The sequence below is a fragment of the Neoarius graeffei genome, chromosome 1 (assembly GCF_027579695.1).
Source record: "Neoarius graeffei isolate fNeoGra1 chromosome 1, fNeoGra1.pri, whole genome shotgun sequence".
In the NCBI taxonomy this organism is placed as follows: Eukaryota; Metazoa; Chordata; class Actinopteri; order Siluriformes; family Ariidae; genus Neoarius; species Neoarius graeffei.
In genome coordinates this window covers 50,814,474-50,830,644 of record NC_083569.1, presented here as the reverse complement: position 1 = coordinate 50,830,644, position 16,171 = coordinate 50,814,474, and the positions used below count along the sequence as shown (strand labels likewise).

General features: G+C 40.9%; 1 protein-coding gene across 7 annotated transcripts in view; it reads right to left on the bottom strand.

The window, feature by feature from the left end:
• Positions 1-16,171, bottom strand: part of sstr1b (somatostatin receptor 1b) — a 71,620-nt gene that overhangs the window by 32,531 nt on the left and 22,918 nt on the right. For 3 of the 7 annotated variants that reach the window (XM_060933565.1, XM_060933520.1, XM_060933574.1), the window contains exon 2: positions 16,092-16,119. The exons of 3 other annotated variants lie outside the window; for them this stretch is intronic. The gene's annotated coding sequence lies outside the window, so the exon portion shown is untranslated. Of the gene's footprint in view, positions 1-2,386; positions 2,410-16,091; positions 16,120-16,171 lie in introns of those variants that run through there. One more of the 7 variants, XM_060933556.1, reaches the window with a different exon arrangement.

Sequence of the window (16,171 nt, the reverse complement as noted above, 5' to 3'; positions counted from 1 at the left end):
ACTTCTGTGATCGCAGCATTAATCTTGGAGCAACATATTCTGCCTTCAAGACGACATCTTTTCCAGGGAGATTTCAACAAGACAATGCAAAACCACATTCTGCACACATTACAAAGGCATGGCTGTGGAAGAAGAGGGTGCCTGTCCTCTCTGTCCCCAATAAAGAATGTGTGGGAATTTTGAAACAAAAAAATATGACGACAACCCATACTGTTGCACACCTTAAGACCTGTTTGTAGGAACAATGGGACAAAATATCACCTGAAACACTTCATCACCTGGTGTCTTCAGTCCCTAAACATCTTTTAAGTGTTGTGTGAAGGAATGGCAACATTTATAAAGTGGTAAATGCTTTACTGTCCCAACTTTTTTGAAATGTGTTGCAAGAATTAAAATTGAGATGTGCTTATTTTTAAAAAATAAACTAAAATTCATGACGTAAAATGTCAAATAATGTGCTGCTGTATTGGTTTGATTGCAATACAGGTAAAGTATCATTTACAAATCATTGCTTTCAGTTTTAATTTCAATTTCAACATACCGTCCCGACTTTTTCTGATTTGGGGTTGGTAAAAAAAAAAAAACATTTACGTATAAATTAAAAAACTGTTGGGTAATATACAGTACATTCACTGTCCACTTTAATAGGAACATCTGTACAGCTGCTCACTGATGCAGTTATTCAATCAGCCAATCATATGGTTGCAGCACAATGCATAAACTCAAGCTGATATATTTTGTGTAAACTCTAGAGACTATTGTGTGCAAAAATCCCAAGAGATCAGAAGTATTTGAAATAATTAAACCAGCCCATTTGGCACCAACATTCATGATAAGGTCACAGGAGATGACATTTGTTCCCCATTCTGATGTTTGATGGGAACATTAACTGAAGCTCTTGACCTGCATCTGCATGATTTTACCCATTGCGCTACTGTCACAACTGGCTGATTGTATAACTGCATAAATGAGCAGGTGTACAGGTATTCCTATTAAAGTGGATGGTGAGTGTATCTATCTAGCATCTCGCTACAGTGACATGGCCGTTCTGATGACTTCAGCCATCAAAGTCTCTAGGGAGAGATTACAGTAGCAGTTTCCTGTTGCCTTCTACTGGATTATTATGGAGGTTTTCTCCTTTCAATCATTCACACACCTATGGACAATTTAGAGTAGTCACTTAACCTAACCATATGTCTTTGGACTGTGGGGGGAACCAGAGCACCCGGAGGAAACCCACGTAGACACGGGGAGAACATGCAAACTCCACACAGAAATGCCCTCGCCGGCCGCTGGGCTCAAACCCAGGACCTTCTTGCTGTGAGGTGACAGTGATAACCACTACACCACCATGCTGCCCTGGGGTTGTATTATCTCATCTCTAGCCGCTTTATCCTGTTCTACAGGGTCGCAGGCAAGCTGGAGCCTATCCCAGCTGACTACGGGCGAAAGGCGGGGTACACCCTGGACAAGTCGCCAGGTCATCACAGGGCCGACACATAGACACAGACAACCATTCACACTCACATTCACACCTACGGTCAATTTAGAGCCACCAGTTAACCTAACCTGCATGTCTTTGGACTGTGGGGGAAACCGGAGCACCCAGAGGAAACCCACGCGGACACGGGGAGAACATGCAAACAGTGCCTTATGAAATATGGTCACTTTTGTGTTATCTGTCTGGGACTTTTTCTCTCCATGTGTGCAAATAATCACACCCAACATGTCTGAACATCCATCCATCCACTATCTATAGCCGCTTATCCTGTTCTACAGGGTCGCAGGCGAGCTGGAACCTATCCCAGCTGACTATGGGTGAGAGGCGGGGTACACCCTGGACATGTTGCCAGGTTTATCGCAGGGCTGACACAGAGACAAACAAGCATTCACACTCACATTCAATTTAGAGCCACCAATTATCCTAACCTGCATGTCTTTGGACTGTGGGGGAAACCGGAGCACCCGGAGGAAACCCACGCAGACACGGGGAGAACATGCAAACTCCACACAGAAAGGCCCTCACCGGCCGCTGGGCTCGAACCCCAGACCTTCTTCCTGTGAGGCAACAGTGCTAACCACTACACCGCCCATGTCTCAACATGTTTTTACATTTATATATGACCTTTCCAATGACCAGATGGGTTCCCTTTACATTTATATATGACCAGATGAAGATGGGTTCCCTTTTGAGTCTGGTTCCTCTCAAGGTTTCTTCCTCATGTCGTCTGAAGAAGTTTTTCCTTGCCACTGTCACCTCGGTCTTGCTCATTAGGGATAAATAAATTGCTTAGGGATAAAATTAATTTGTTTAAAGTCTTTATTTTTCTATGAAGCTGCTTTGTGACAATGTCTGTTGTTAAAAGCGCTATACAAATAAACTGACTTGATTTGACCTTTCCATTCTTGAGTCTTCAGCGTTGCCTTGGTCTGCATCACAATGTCATTTAAAGGAAGCAGTTGCCAGGGTAACTGTGTGAAGAAGAGCAGCGGGTGTGAAAGGGATGAAGCATCTGCTCATTCTAAGGTGGGAGCATGGCACCCCCTGTGTTCACTCACTGAGTATGTTTGAACAAGTCCTTTCTACATCAGGAATAAAATTATCAACAACAGCATGCTCAGAAAAGTTGCTATGATTAAGCAGTGTAATTCTGTGACTAGGCTCATACTTGACTGGACTGGATTTACATTTCTACTCCTGCCATTGCAAACCCTGTCTTATGAGATTGATTCCTCTCCCAATGGGAGCCCATCTGTTCTCGGCAAGAACCAAGCTGCAGGTGAAGGGACCTTTAATTAATGTCCCAGGCATCAAATTATATGTTTTGATAGCCCACTGTGGCTGTGACTAACCCAATATACACATTCTGCTGAGTGATATGACAGCTTCTGTCAAGGAGAGTTTAATTTGCAGTGAGTGAGATCACTGAATCTGCAATACAGTCAGCAATAACAACAGCCAAGATATGCATTCAGGCACTTCAGGGAAAGGCATTTATTAGCTATTGAATACTGTAGTTCATCTGAGGGTAGGCCTCCCTTAGTGGGCTTAAATAAACTTCATAGCCTCCCTTTCATTATATTGTACTTCATAAGGTTTGTAATAGCAATGAGAAGGCAAGGCTGAAATGCCTTTCATAACCTAAAACCATAGGTTATTTTAATGATACCACACTTTACACAGCCTTCTAAACAACTTTCTACCTTTAAAAAAGGAAGAAAAAAACCCGCAGGAAACTGCTGAACATTTTATAATGTGTACATATACAGTAACAGCCACCCTTTATGGACATGAGCAAAAAATCAATACAAAAATTGTCATGAGTAACATGCAATGAGTGACAGTTTGAACTTCAGCATTTGATAGTTTGCATAGTTAAACATAGTTTGATTAACAATATATATATATAAATAAAAGCTTTTCTTATTTCTTAAGTATCGGTATCCTCTTAAAGATAGACTACCCTTCAGAGTTTTCAAGTGTAGATTATATAAAGAATTCTCCCTGACACCCAATTATTTTTGTTTAGTGGCCCGAAAGCTACTGAATTCGAATCACAGACTTCCAATTTTATTAGTTTTTTTTTTAAATAGAGCAATTAATGAATTAAGGCCACGTGGCCCTAAATTCTCTGCAATTTTTTCCTGCTTCACCTTGACCCAATTCAAGATACTACGTCATGCATCACGTGGTGGGCTTTCCCCGTTCGCGCAAGGCATTGTGGGATACAAATTTGAAACAGGAGAGAAAAATGCGAATGAAATGTGAAAAAACGATTATACAGTAGTAACAGAAAGCGAGATGAAAAGACATTGTGTTGTGAAGGAAAGGAAACGCAGGCCCAAACTAATAAATATTGGCGGTCAGCGAGCACCTCGGTGTGATCAGCTGTTTGTTTAGCGACAGAATGATGGAACTGTCAGTGCACGGTCAAAGATAAACCTGTAGATGGCAGTAACGCAACACTGTGGATACCAGCTGCCATAAAACCCAAAAGAAGAAGAAGATAAACCTGTGCATGTGCACACGGACTTCCTCTGTCTGCTTGACTGCATGAAATGAGCAATTTCATGCACATTTTTTGCGAGGGAATCCCCTCAAATTAAATAACTTCCCAGCCACAGAATGGCCCGCTTTGTTTTTTTTTTGTTTTTTTTAGATATTGCAGAAATAAATATCCCAATAACCAAATTTCAGAGGGAACTAAATTTCACCGATTTTATGAAATTGAAAGGCCGTCTAGCTTTACTATGTTCTGAAACCTCCTCTGTAGAGAAAAACAGAAAGGTGTCAGTATTAACATTTTCAGCAGTTTGTGCTACAGTAGCTCTTCTGTGGGATTGGACCATATGGGATAGCCTTTGTACGCCATGCAAATCAGTGAGCTTTCGACACCCATGACCCTGTCACCGGTTCACCAGTTGTCCTTCCTTAGACCACTTTTGGTAGGTACTAACCACTGCATACCAGGAACACCACACAAGATGTGCCATTTTGGAGAGACCCAATCATCTTGCCAGCTCTCCAGTCGTCTAGGCCGCGCTTGTTTATTATCTACATTAATAATCTTCCTGACATTGTCCATCATACTCAAGTATCCCTATATGCTGATGACACAGTCCTGTACTATTTCTCCTCTTCGGTTGTTGACATTGAAGATAAGCTTAATGACGATCTCAAAATGGTTGGTGATTGGTTTAAGTGTAATCATTTAACCTTGAATACATCCAAAACTAAAGCTATGTTGTTTGGAAGATAGGGCCTCCGATTTTCCGCGATCACGGAAAATGGACGGAAATCGCGGAAATTGGGGTCAGAAACAGAATTAGTGCTCAGAAACGGAATCTACGGAGCCCCTCTGGTGACATGGGTGAAAAAAAAATTCCGTGGCCATGAGTTAATAACGTGTGAGAACGAGATCCTATTTGGTGGCCACGACTTGCTTAATGCGTGGGAACGAGATGATTATTGGGTGGCCACAAATTAATAACGCATGGCCACGAGATGATTCAAGTCCCAGCCTGATGGGATGATGTTCAGTTTTTGAGTGGCCGTCAATTGTGCAGTAAATACAGGATTTATCCTGTATGATGAAATCTATAACTTCCCCGAGGTCAGCATATTGTCTACGTTTGAGCCCGTGCTTTTTGAGCAGCCGAATTAAGTGTCTCTTGCTCAGAATTACTCCATGTCTAACTGCAAGTGATTTAAGGATATCATTATAATTCATTCCTAGATTAAAATAAAATGAAATCAGATCAAACTTGTCCATATTTGCGGCTGAAGCTACTGATGCCAGAAAGTCAACAGTCTCAGTGATGAAATGACTAACACTTCTCGTGGCCACGCATTATTAATTCGTGGCCACCTAATAATCATCTTGTTCCCACGCATTAAACAAGTCGTGGCCACGGAACAGGATCACGTTGCCACGCGTTATTAACGCGTGGCCACGGAATATTTTCAAGCACAAAGGAACTCCTAATGCTGTACTATAATGGTGATCTTGAAGGCAGATTTTGAACAGTCAGATTTCCATTAGTAGTTTGCACCAAGGCTTTTCAGTTTAACATTATATAATAGCAACTGATTATTTTCATGATTTAATGGTTTATGTTCTTAAATAAGAAGTTATGTTCGAAAGAATGGTTTTCTATATAAAGACTTTGAAGACTTGTGCATTATTAAATGAATAATTTACAGGCAAAATGTAAATTAAACTAATAATAGAGTTAACTGTTAAATAATTTGAATCATTTAAAGTATATATTAAATGGACACTGTCACACACTATGTTAGACCTGTCGCTGCACTGAAAACATTGTAAGCATAACAACGAATAAAAGTTTGAAAAACATGGATAAAATGATAACTGAGATTGTTTTATTTAAATGTACATGTATAAAGAGTAAGGATAACCATAAAAGTATTAATATACAATATAAAGTTTTAAAGAAAATAGCAGGAGCCAGTCAACAATCAAGTTAACAGCACTAATTAACTACAGTCTTAAATAAATGAAAGAAACACATTTTCAGTGAAGTGAAATTTCATGTTGATTCTAAGGTGCATTAAGATATTAGACTGTGTACAGAAAGTTTAAGGCTATATGAAGTTGTACTACAGCAGGCCAGTAAAGCAGGATTACAGGGATAGATGCACAAGGACAACAAACATGCAGATGCCTCCCAACACCAGTTACCTGAAACATAAAATTTCATGCATTTATTACATGTACTTAAGAATTCTGATTCTGAATTATGTATTTTATATGTTGAAAATCTAAAAATGCCAATTTAGTGGTCATTTGAGCATATAACTGAAACAAATTGTCTGAAACGGAATTGAAATGGAATTAGCCATTCTCTGAAACGGAATTTAATGTTTTTTTAAATGGAAACTAGGAGGCTCTAGGAAGAGGAAAACTAGCAACATTTCCACTATATCCATTCAAGTACACATGAAAGACATTGAAAGAGTGGAGGAATTCAAGTAACTTGGTGTGGTCTTTTCAAGCAACATGTCTTGGTCTGCTCACATTGAAAAACAGATTACCAGAATCAATAAATGCCTTGGTCTTCTGAAGCAAATGAAACATCTTTTACCTACATTCGCTAGATTGTTGTACTTAAATAGCTTAGTTCTACTGCTCTTTGATTATGGTGATATTGTGTGGGGAGCTAAAGACATCATCACGCTGATGCAATCACTTCAAATTCTGCACAACAAATCCACCAAGATTATCTTGGATTGTCCCCTACAGTCCTCAGCAATTGATGCACGTAAGGAACTCAACTGGAAAGATCTCACTCAATGCAGACTCCATCACCGATGTCGGAACATCTTCAAATATAAGAACAACTTGTCATCAAACCTAAAGTTGACCAAGTTGAATGAACATGGTTATGACACATGACATGGAAGCCTGTTTCATCTACCAACTGCAAAAAGGAATTGGGGAAAACTATATTAAAAAACAGTGCTCTACGATTTCCCAGTTCAAAATCTAAATTCTTTCAATGCATACGATTCAAATGTTTACATTTTAACATTATCCATCCATCCATCATCTGTAGCCGCTTATCCTGTCCTACAGGGTCTCAGGCAAGCTGGAGCCTATCCCAGCTGACTCCAGGCGAGAGGCAGGGTACACCCTGGACAAGTCGCCAGGTCATCACAGGGCTGACACATAGACACAGACAACCATTCACACTCACATTCACACCTACGGTCAATTTAGAGTCACCAGTTAACCTAACCTGCATGTCTTTGGACTGTGGGGGAAACCGGAGCACCCGGAGGAAACCCACGCAGACACGGGGAGAACATGCAAACTCCACACAGAAAGGCCCCTGTTGGCCACTGGGCTCAAACCCAGGACCTTCTTGCTGTGAGGCGACAGCGCTAACCACTACACCACCGTGCCGCCCATTCTAACATTATTATAATGTTAATTTTAATCAATCTGTTTCAATTAGTTTAAATAGTTTGTTTTCAAACTTTCTCAGTCTGGTAACTTGTAATTAGTTTTTACAGTACCTCCTTGAAAATCACTTTGGTGTAGAAGCATCCTGTTAAAATATCACTATCATTCAATAAGTAAATAGCCAGCACAATTTAGCCCTTGTCAGAGTTGCTCAGATCTTTACGCTTGCCCATTTTTCCTGCTTCCAACACATCAACTTCAAGAACTGACTGTTCTGTTGCTGCCTAATATATCCCACCACTTGACAGATGCCATTGTAATGAGATAATCAATGTTATTCACTTCACCTCTCAGTGATCATAATGTTATGGCTGATCAGTGTAAGTTGACAAAGAATAGGGAATTAAATGTTGCTTTTTTTTAGCAAAAAAAAAATTAATTTTTTTTTTCAAAAATTTCATGGGAAAACCATATCGTGACGCCAATATTGTAAATCAAATCATGAATTGGATGAATTGTTTCATGTCTACTAGACTAGACTGTTGCATGTGAAAAATCCAAGGAAAGCCAAAGTTCTGAAATTCTCAAACCATCCCATGTGGCACCAACAACCCTGCCCATTCTGATGTTTGCTGTGAGCCTGGAGTATCTGCATGATTTTATACATTGCGCTGCTGCCATGTGATTGGCTGATTGGATAACTGAGTGAATGGACAGGGGGACAGGGGTCCAGGTAGAGGTGTAAAAATCTGGAACTCCTTGCCCAATGAGATAAAGAGTTGCTCTAGAATAGCCTCTTTTAAGCGCCAACTGAGACAACATTTGCTGAGTGATTGGCTTATGAGTTAAAACACTCTGAGGTAGGGCTGTGCGATATATCGAATATACTCGATATATCGCCGAAAATTCTGTGTGCGATACATAAAATTATTATATCGTAACTATCACGTATTTTATGGTCATCTTCCGACTTGTATTTGTTGCGTTTGTTTAAAACCGTTCCCGGTGGTTTTCTCCCTGTCCCTCAGGCAGTAATGTGAGAGGCTGCCTAATGGCCCTTTTCCACTACCCTTTTTCAGCTCACTTCAGCTCGCTTCAGCCCGACACGGCTCGCGTTTCGACTACCAAAGAACAGCACGACTCGGCTCGCTTCAGCCCTGCTTAGCCCCTAAAACTCGCACCGTTTTGGAGTGGGGCTGAAGCGAACCAAAGCGAGCCGAGTGAGGCTGGGGGCGTGAGCAGACACTCCTCTGTGCACTGATTGGTGAGGAGGAGTGTCCTCACATGCCCACACACGCCCCGCGAGCACGCTGGGATCTGTAAACACCGTAAACCCGGAAGAAGAAGAATTATGAATTACGAGAATTTCTGAAGCCTTATGCGCCTCGCCTCATCCATACACTCTTGCCAGTATCTGTTGGCGCTGTTGGTGACAACAAGCCACAGCACCAAGACCAGCAACACTAACGACTCCATGTTTATTGTTTACTATTCGGGTCGTGAGACTACCGCTTAAAAGATCACTGATGTCACTGTTTGCGCTGCTTAACGACATCACGTGACGTCCACCCACTTTCGCTAACTCCACCCAATGTGTCCACCCACTACCAGCCAGCACGGTTCAGCGCGGTTGTAGTCGAAATGCAACTCCAACAGCCCCGCTCAGCTCGACTCAGCCCAACTCAGCACGGCACGGCTCAGCCCAACTCAGCCGCGTTGGTAGTGGAAAAGCGGCATAAGGGTGCTGAAAGGAACTTCCGGGAAGATTTTCTAGTTTCGGTTGTGTTGCCAGATTGGGTGGTTTTAAGTGCATTTTGGCGGGTTTTGAACATATTTTGAGCTGGAAAACGTCAGCAGTATCTGGCAACACTGCCGGCAGGAAGATTTCCTGGTTCTGGTTTACAGCGCTGACTCAGTTCGTGCAATCGCTGGTGTTGCGTAGGCTACCGTGTAAGCTCTGTCAATTTCAGCGACAAATTAAAAATGGAAGCGGACGAATTGGTTCCTAAAAGAACTCGTAAGGGGTCAGTCATCTGGCATTTTTTGGATATCACGAGGAGGACGTGGAACAGCAAATGCCAATTTGTAAAGTGTGCAAAAAAACCCTGTCATCACGAAAGGCAGCAGCACTACAAATATGTTCCATCACCTGAAAACTCACCCGGTACAGTATGAAGAGTCTCTTAAACTCCGAACTACTTGCCCATGAGCTAAAAACCCCCCCACGGGCTAAACAAATGACCATAGCGGCCTCGTTCTCCAAAGCCCCCCCATATGAGAAAACGAGTCAGAGATGGAGAGCTATAATGGATGCAATCACTAACTTCATTGCCGAAGACATGATCCCAGTTAGTATAGTGGAAAAACCAGGCTTCCAAAAATTACCAAACACACTCGATCCCAAATACGAGTTGCCTGGTCACAGAGGCAGAGCCAGAAAACATTCAGTTCAAAAGTGTGCAAAGAGAAAAATTATGTTTTGCAGATCTCTCTCTTCTCTCCCTCAATCTCTCTCTCTATTGTGAATGTTCCAGTGGTTCTCAGTAGTCAGGTTAATAGCTTGCAGATCTATTTTTTTAAATAATTTAATGAATGAGCACTTTTCTTATTTACGCTAAATGTCTTTCTCAGTGTTGAGCTTGCACTTTATTGGTTTGAGCTCTGAGCAGCTCTGTATTGTGTTGCCCCTTTGTTGCAATTTTCAAGATTGTTTTTGCAGTTTGTGCCACATCTTTGTTGAACAAAAATAGTCTTATTTCAATTCAATTGTGATTAATCACTAACATGAAAATTTAAAATGTGTTGTTGAAAACCACCTGTAAAGTTAACCAATAATGTTATTTAATCTGCAGGGATTGTAGTGAAAACAGTAAAGAGTAAAAGTTAGATTTCATGGGGTCCTTTAGAGGAGATTTAAATATATCGAGATATATATCGTATACCGTGAAATGGAGAAAATGTATCGGGATATTCATTTTTTCCCATATCGCACAGCCCTACTCTGAGCTCACGGTCCCCCCGGGGGGACTTTTTGGGCTGTTCCAAACGCACATCTGAAGCTCCGCGAGTTTTTGTGCTAGAAACATTCAAGTAACACCACTAGAAACCTTGAATCATCTAGTTTTAAAATATATATATATATATATCTTTAAAACAAACTTTATCTTTAGCACTTCATAAAGAGGGGCGGCAATGTGGTGTAGTGGTTAGCGCTGTTGCCTCACAGCAAGAAGGTCCGGGTTCGAGCCCCGTGGCCAGCGAGGGCCTTTCTGTGTGGAGTTTGCATGTTCTCCCCGTGTCCGCGTGGGTTTCCTCCGGGTGCTCCGGTTTCCCCCACAGTCCAAAGACATGCAGGTTAGGTTAACTGGTGACTCTAAATTGACCGTAGGTGTGAATGTGAGTGTAAATGGTTGTCTGTGTCTATGTGTCAGCCCTGTGATGACCTGGCGACTTGTCCAGGGTGTACCCCGCCTTTCGCCCGTAGTCAGCTGGGATAGGCTCCAGCTTGCCTGCGACCCTGTAGAACAGGATAAAGCGGCTACAGATAATGAGATGAGTTACCTAAGTCAACATGCCCTGCATAGTCATAGTTTATCTTCATTGCTAACTTTAGATTTATTATAGTCCGTGCATAAGTCTATGCATAAGATTATGAAATGTAGCTTAGGGCTTCTTTTCTTTGCAGTAACTTTCCAAGCAGAGAGGTGCGTGGGGGGGGGCAGGGTCTTTGTGTTTGACAAATGGACTATTGACAGTGACGGGGGGGATTACAGGTGAATTACACCTACTTCATCAATATTCATTTGAAAGGGCAACTGACTTTGGAGAAAACATAGGTAGTCTGAAGTTTCTACAATTAGTATTGAAACTACAGAACATTTCTGAATGCTGTTCTTACTTTTATGTAGCCAACACCTATGTTTACAAGGTTCAGACTTCAAAAGTCTTATGCAGATATATTTATAGTGTGGCTTTTTTTTACAAGGTTTGAAGACTCTGAAAATAGTTTTTTGTAAAGTTGCGTTTGTACTTAATTTAAATAAAAACAAATTTCATTACATTCACTTTACTCTCATATTATTATTGCTGAGGGCGTCCAGAATATAACCATGTGTGTCACTTTTGCAAGGATGTTTTTAGTTAGACGAAATACTTAAAAACGTCCAGGTTTATCAGACTGCCACAGAGTGTCTGACAGGCCCAGGACCTCAGAGTGTTTAATATTTGCATATTGGAATTTATGGTAGTATTTTAACCAGTAATCATACAGTGGTGCTTGAAAGTTTGTGAACCCTTTAGAATTTTCTATATTTCTGCATAAATATGACCTAAAACATCATCAGATTTTCACACAAGTCCTAAAAGTAGATAAAAATAACCCAGTTAAACAAATGAGACAAAAATATTATACTTGGTCATTTATTTATTGAGGAAAATGATCCAATATTACATATCTGTGAGTGGCAAAAGTATGTGAACCTCTAGGATTAGCAGTTAATTTGAAGGTGAAATTAGAGTCAGGTGTTTTCAATCAATGGGATGATAATCAGGTGTGAGTGGGCACCCTGTTTTATTTAAAGAACAGGGATCTATCAAAGTCTGATCTTCACAACACGTTTGTGGAAGTGTATCGTGGCACCAACAAAGGAGACTTCTGAGGACCTCAGAAAAAACGTTGTTGATGCTCATCAGGCTGGAAAAGGTTACAAAACCATCTCTAAAGAGTCTGGACTCCACCAATCCACAATCAGACAGACTGTGTACAAATGGAGGAAATTCAAGACCATTGTTACCCTCCCCAGGAGTGGTCGACCAACAAAAATCACTCCAAGAGCAAGGCGTGTAATAGTCGGCGAGGTCACAAAGGACCCCAGGGTAACTTCTAAGCAACTGAAGGCCTCTCTTACATCGGCTAATGTTAATGTTCATGACTCCACCATCAGGAGAACACTGAACAACAATGGTGTGCATGGCAGGATTGCAAGGAGAAAGCAACTGCTCTCCAAAAAGAACATTGCTGCTCATCTGCAGTTTGCTAAAGATCACGTGGACAAGCCAGAAGGCTATTGGAAAATTTTTTGTGGACGGATGAGATCAAAATAGAACTTTTTGGTTGAAATGAGAAGCGTTATGTTTGGAGAAAGGAAAACACTGCATTCCAGCATAAGAACCTTATCCCATCTGTGAAACATGGTGGTGGTAGTGTCATGGTTTGGGCCTGTTTTGCTGCATCTGGGCCAGGATGACTTGCCATCATTGATGGAACAATGAATTCTGAATTATACCAGCGAATTCTAAAGGAAAATGTCAGGACATCTGTCCATAACCTGAATCTCAAGAGAAGGTGGGTCATGCAGCAAGACAACGACCCTAAGCACACAAGTCATTCTACCAAAGAATGGTTAAAGAAGAATAAAGTTAATGTTTAGGAATGGCCAAGTCAAAGTTCTGACCTTAATCCAATCGAAATGTTGTGGAAGGACCTGAAGCGAGCAGTTCATGTGAGGAAACCCACCAACATCCCAGAGTTGAAGCTGTTCTGTACGGAGGAATGGGCTAAAATTCCTCCAAGCCGGTGTGCAGGACTGATCAACAGTTACCGGAAACGTTTAGTTGCAGTTATTGCTGCACAAGGGGGTCACACCAGATACTGAAAGCAAAGGTTCACATACTTTTGCCACTCACAGATATGTAATATTGGATCATTCTCCCCAATAAATAAATGACCAATTATAATATTTTTGTCTCATTTGTTTAATCTCTTTATCTACTTTGAGGACTTGTGTGAAAATCTGACAATGTTTTAGGTCATATTCATGCAGAAATATAGAAAATTCTAAAGGGTTCACAAACTTTCAAGCACCACTGTAGTTAAATGTACGTTTATTATTATTGATTTATGAGTCGTTTTAGTAAATATATATATATATATTTTTTTTTTTTCTTCATTGTTTTGTAAATTGGATATGAAGATCCTGTTCGGGAATCCAATAAAGTCTTTTGTATTTGGTTGGTAAGTATATATTCCAACCATGTATCTTAAATGTCTTAACCTCCTGAGAGGAGCGGTTTGGAATAAAATTTGGGTCTTAAGTGCCAAATTCTTTAGGAATTTAGGAAAGTTACACTTATACATTGGCTAGAAGATTGATTATAGAGAAGTTATTAAAGAGATCAACAAGCATCTGCCCATTTGTGTTGAAAAGCAGAATATATTTAATCTGCACTTTTGTTTTGTCACGTCTACCTTCTTTAAAGTAGAAACATCATTAGAAAGACGTGCAATACAATCACTTGTCTAATGAGCGATTGTGAAGCTTTAGCATCCAGTTGATTACAGACACTCTATTTGGATGAGAGACAGAGAATGATGGGAAGAGGAGGACTGAAGAGGTAAATGATCCCATCGCATCACTATGAAAGGATGATGGCAACTTTTCCACTGTGCTGTTTGCTTACATACCACCACAATCACCTGGCAGCATTACTGTCTGAAGACCACAGGTGTCATTATTTTGGTTTTAGTGTTATACTATATAATGATGCCACATTGTTGAAAACTCCACCGTTTTGTTTTTTTTGTTGGATGAACACAAACCAACCATCTTCTAGAGGTGTTATATTGTGTACTAAATAAAGATGTTACTTTCACTAAAAACTCGAAAGAAACAAGAAATAAAAGGGTTTGTATTTTGCTCGTGTGGCAGCGGGGGCGTGGTCAAGCGTCGGTCTGTGAATGGAGGGTGGAGTCAGGGAAGAAAAGTGGCAGAATCACTGCACCTGATGTGAGTTAACCTGTGTTTGTGTGTCTTCCCCAGTGACCGCACCCTATAAAAGGAGAGAGAGAGCAGAGAAAGGGGGCTCCCTCCCGACCCGAATGCATGTGTGCGCATGTGTGAGAGAGTGAATGAGCTGAAAAGCCACATATATATTTAAAAATAAGAGTTTCTGAGAACTGAGTTCTGGCCTGCCGTGCTTCTGTGCTCCACCCACCTGCTCTGGTTCTACAGTGGTCAAAGTCAAGACAAAGTCAGGACTTTTGCTGCATTCAAATGATTGTGCTTCTATTTTGCTGCTATAATATGCTCATCTTATGTATGTTCTAGACAATACAAAAAGCACCACATGCCAAATAAATAATTGAATACATAATAATAACAATAATAATAAATGCTTCCAATGTTATAGTGTTGTTCGTATTTGGTTGCATTCACTGCATGAATATATTTGATTGACAATTTGACTGACAGTGTTTTGGCATATTTAACATTTATCCTCCAAAATAAATCAACTGTTTTGGTTTAAGATTGTGCAAGCCTTCAAATTTTCTCACTGAACATTTCTCCTTCACATTTTTCACCTGTAGGCATGTGACAAGATTTAACATGATATTGCTCAACCTACCTCTGTAAAGTCAGCTAACAACTTATTAAAATGCACCAGAATTCAGCAAATAACATGTATGATAATAAAAAACTTCTGGGGGAGGACCCCCAGACCCCCCACTAATCATTTCCTTCAAACCAATGTACAACAACCTGTACAATCTGTTACATTGGCCAACCAATCTACATTCAAACTGCCATAATGTGTAGAGGGGCACTACAAGACACACATAGGCCTACAACACACAGATAAGGTGTATATCTCTGTGCAATATGATATGGTTATCAAATTAGAGGGTTATTTTCCAAAAAGTATATTGGGGCAGGGCGGCGGGGGCAGGTACGAGGCAGAGCCCCCCCCACATAACCAATCCCAATTTAACCCCTGTGTGTGTATATATATATATATATATATATATATATATATATATATATATATATATATATATATATTGTGACATCCCGAGAGGAAGGGGCGCTATATCCCACGCAGATGGCTCCAACCACTGGCAGCTATAACTCCATCTGGTGGTGGAGTTAGGAACTTCACCCCTCAGCACACAACATGGCAGCACACCTGTGGCCAATGAGGGCCTAATGAGTAAGAGGGCTTTGTGAGAGCTCAAAACTCTGTGTGAAGGTGGAGGGTAGAGGAGCGAGGTTCATGGACTCTCCTGCTGAGTGGAGTATTTATTGAAATGCTTATCTGGAATTCTAGTGTTGTGCATGAACGCGTTCAAAAGAACGCGTTCATTGAACATGCTCGTTTTTCCATGAACTTTGAACTGAACACAACAACTTTGTAATGAAAGAACTTGAACGTGAATTCGTTCAAATTATGCGACATGAACGACAAACATGAAGATGAACGAAACATGAAACCTGATGAATCGAGTGGCACGTCTACTTGCAAGATATTTTATGTTCTACTACTTCACTGTCAGTCTGATGATGTTGTCACTCACTGCCCTGAAGTGCCAAGTGTGTGCAATGCATCATGGATAACGTAGTGTGAAGCCGGAGATAGTGGATGGCTCTATGATTTGGCTCCATACTATGTTACCCATGATGCAGCAGAGCAGAGTAGGCATAACCCAGCATTCCCTAGCTACAGGCAGCAGACAGCGTGCACACCACAGCCGGCGCACACTCACAGCAACATGGCCAGTGAAAGTTCAAGTAGCGGCATGGAGAACACAGATGAGACGGATTCTTCTCATGGTTATTTACAGCAATTTTACACAATTTCACACAAAGACTCAGATGGTAAAAACCTTACCTTTCTGTGTAAGCTTTGTCCACCTTTCCTGAAAAAAACAAGTAAGAACATCGACAACGTCGTTCTCAAATTTGAAACGA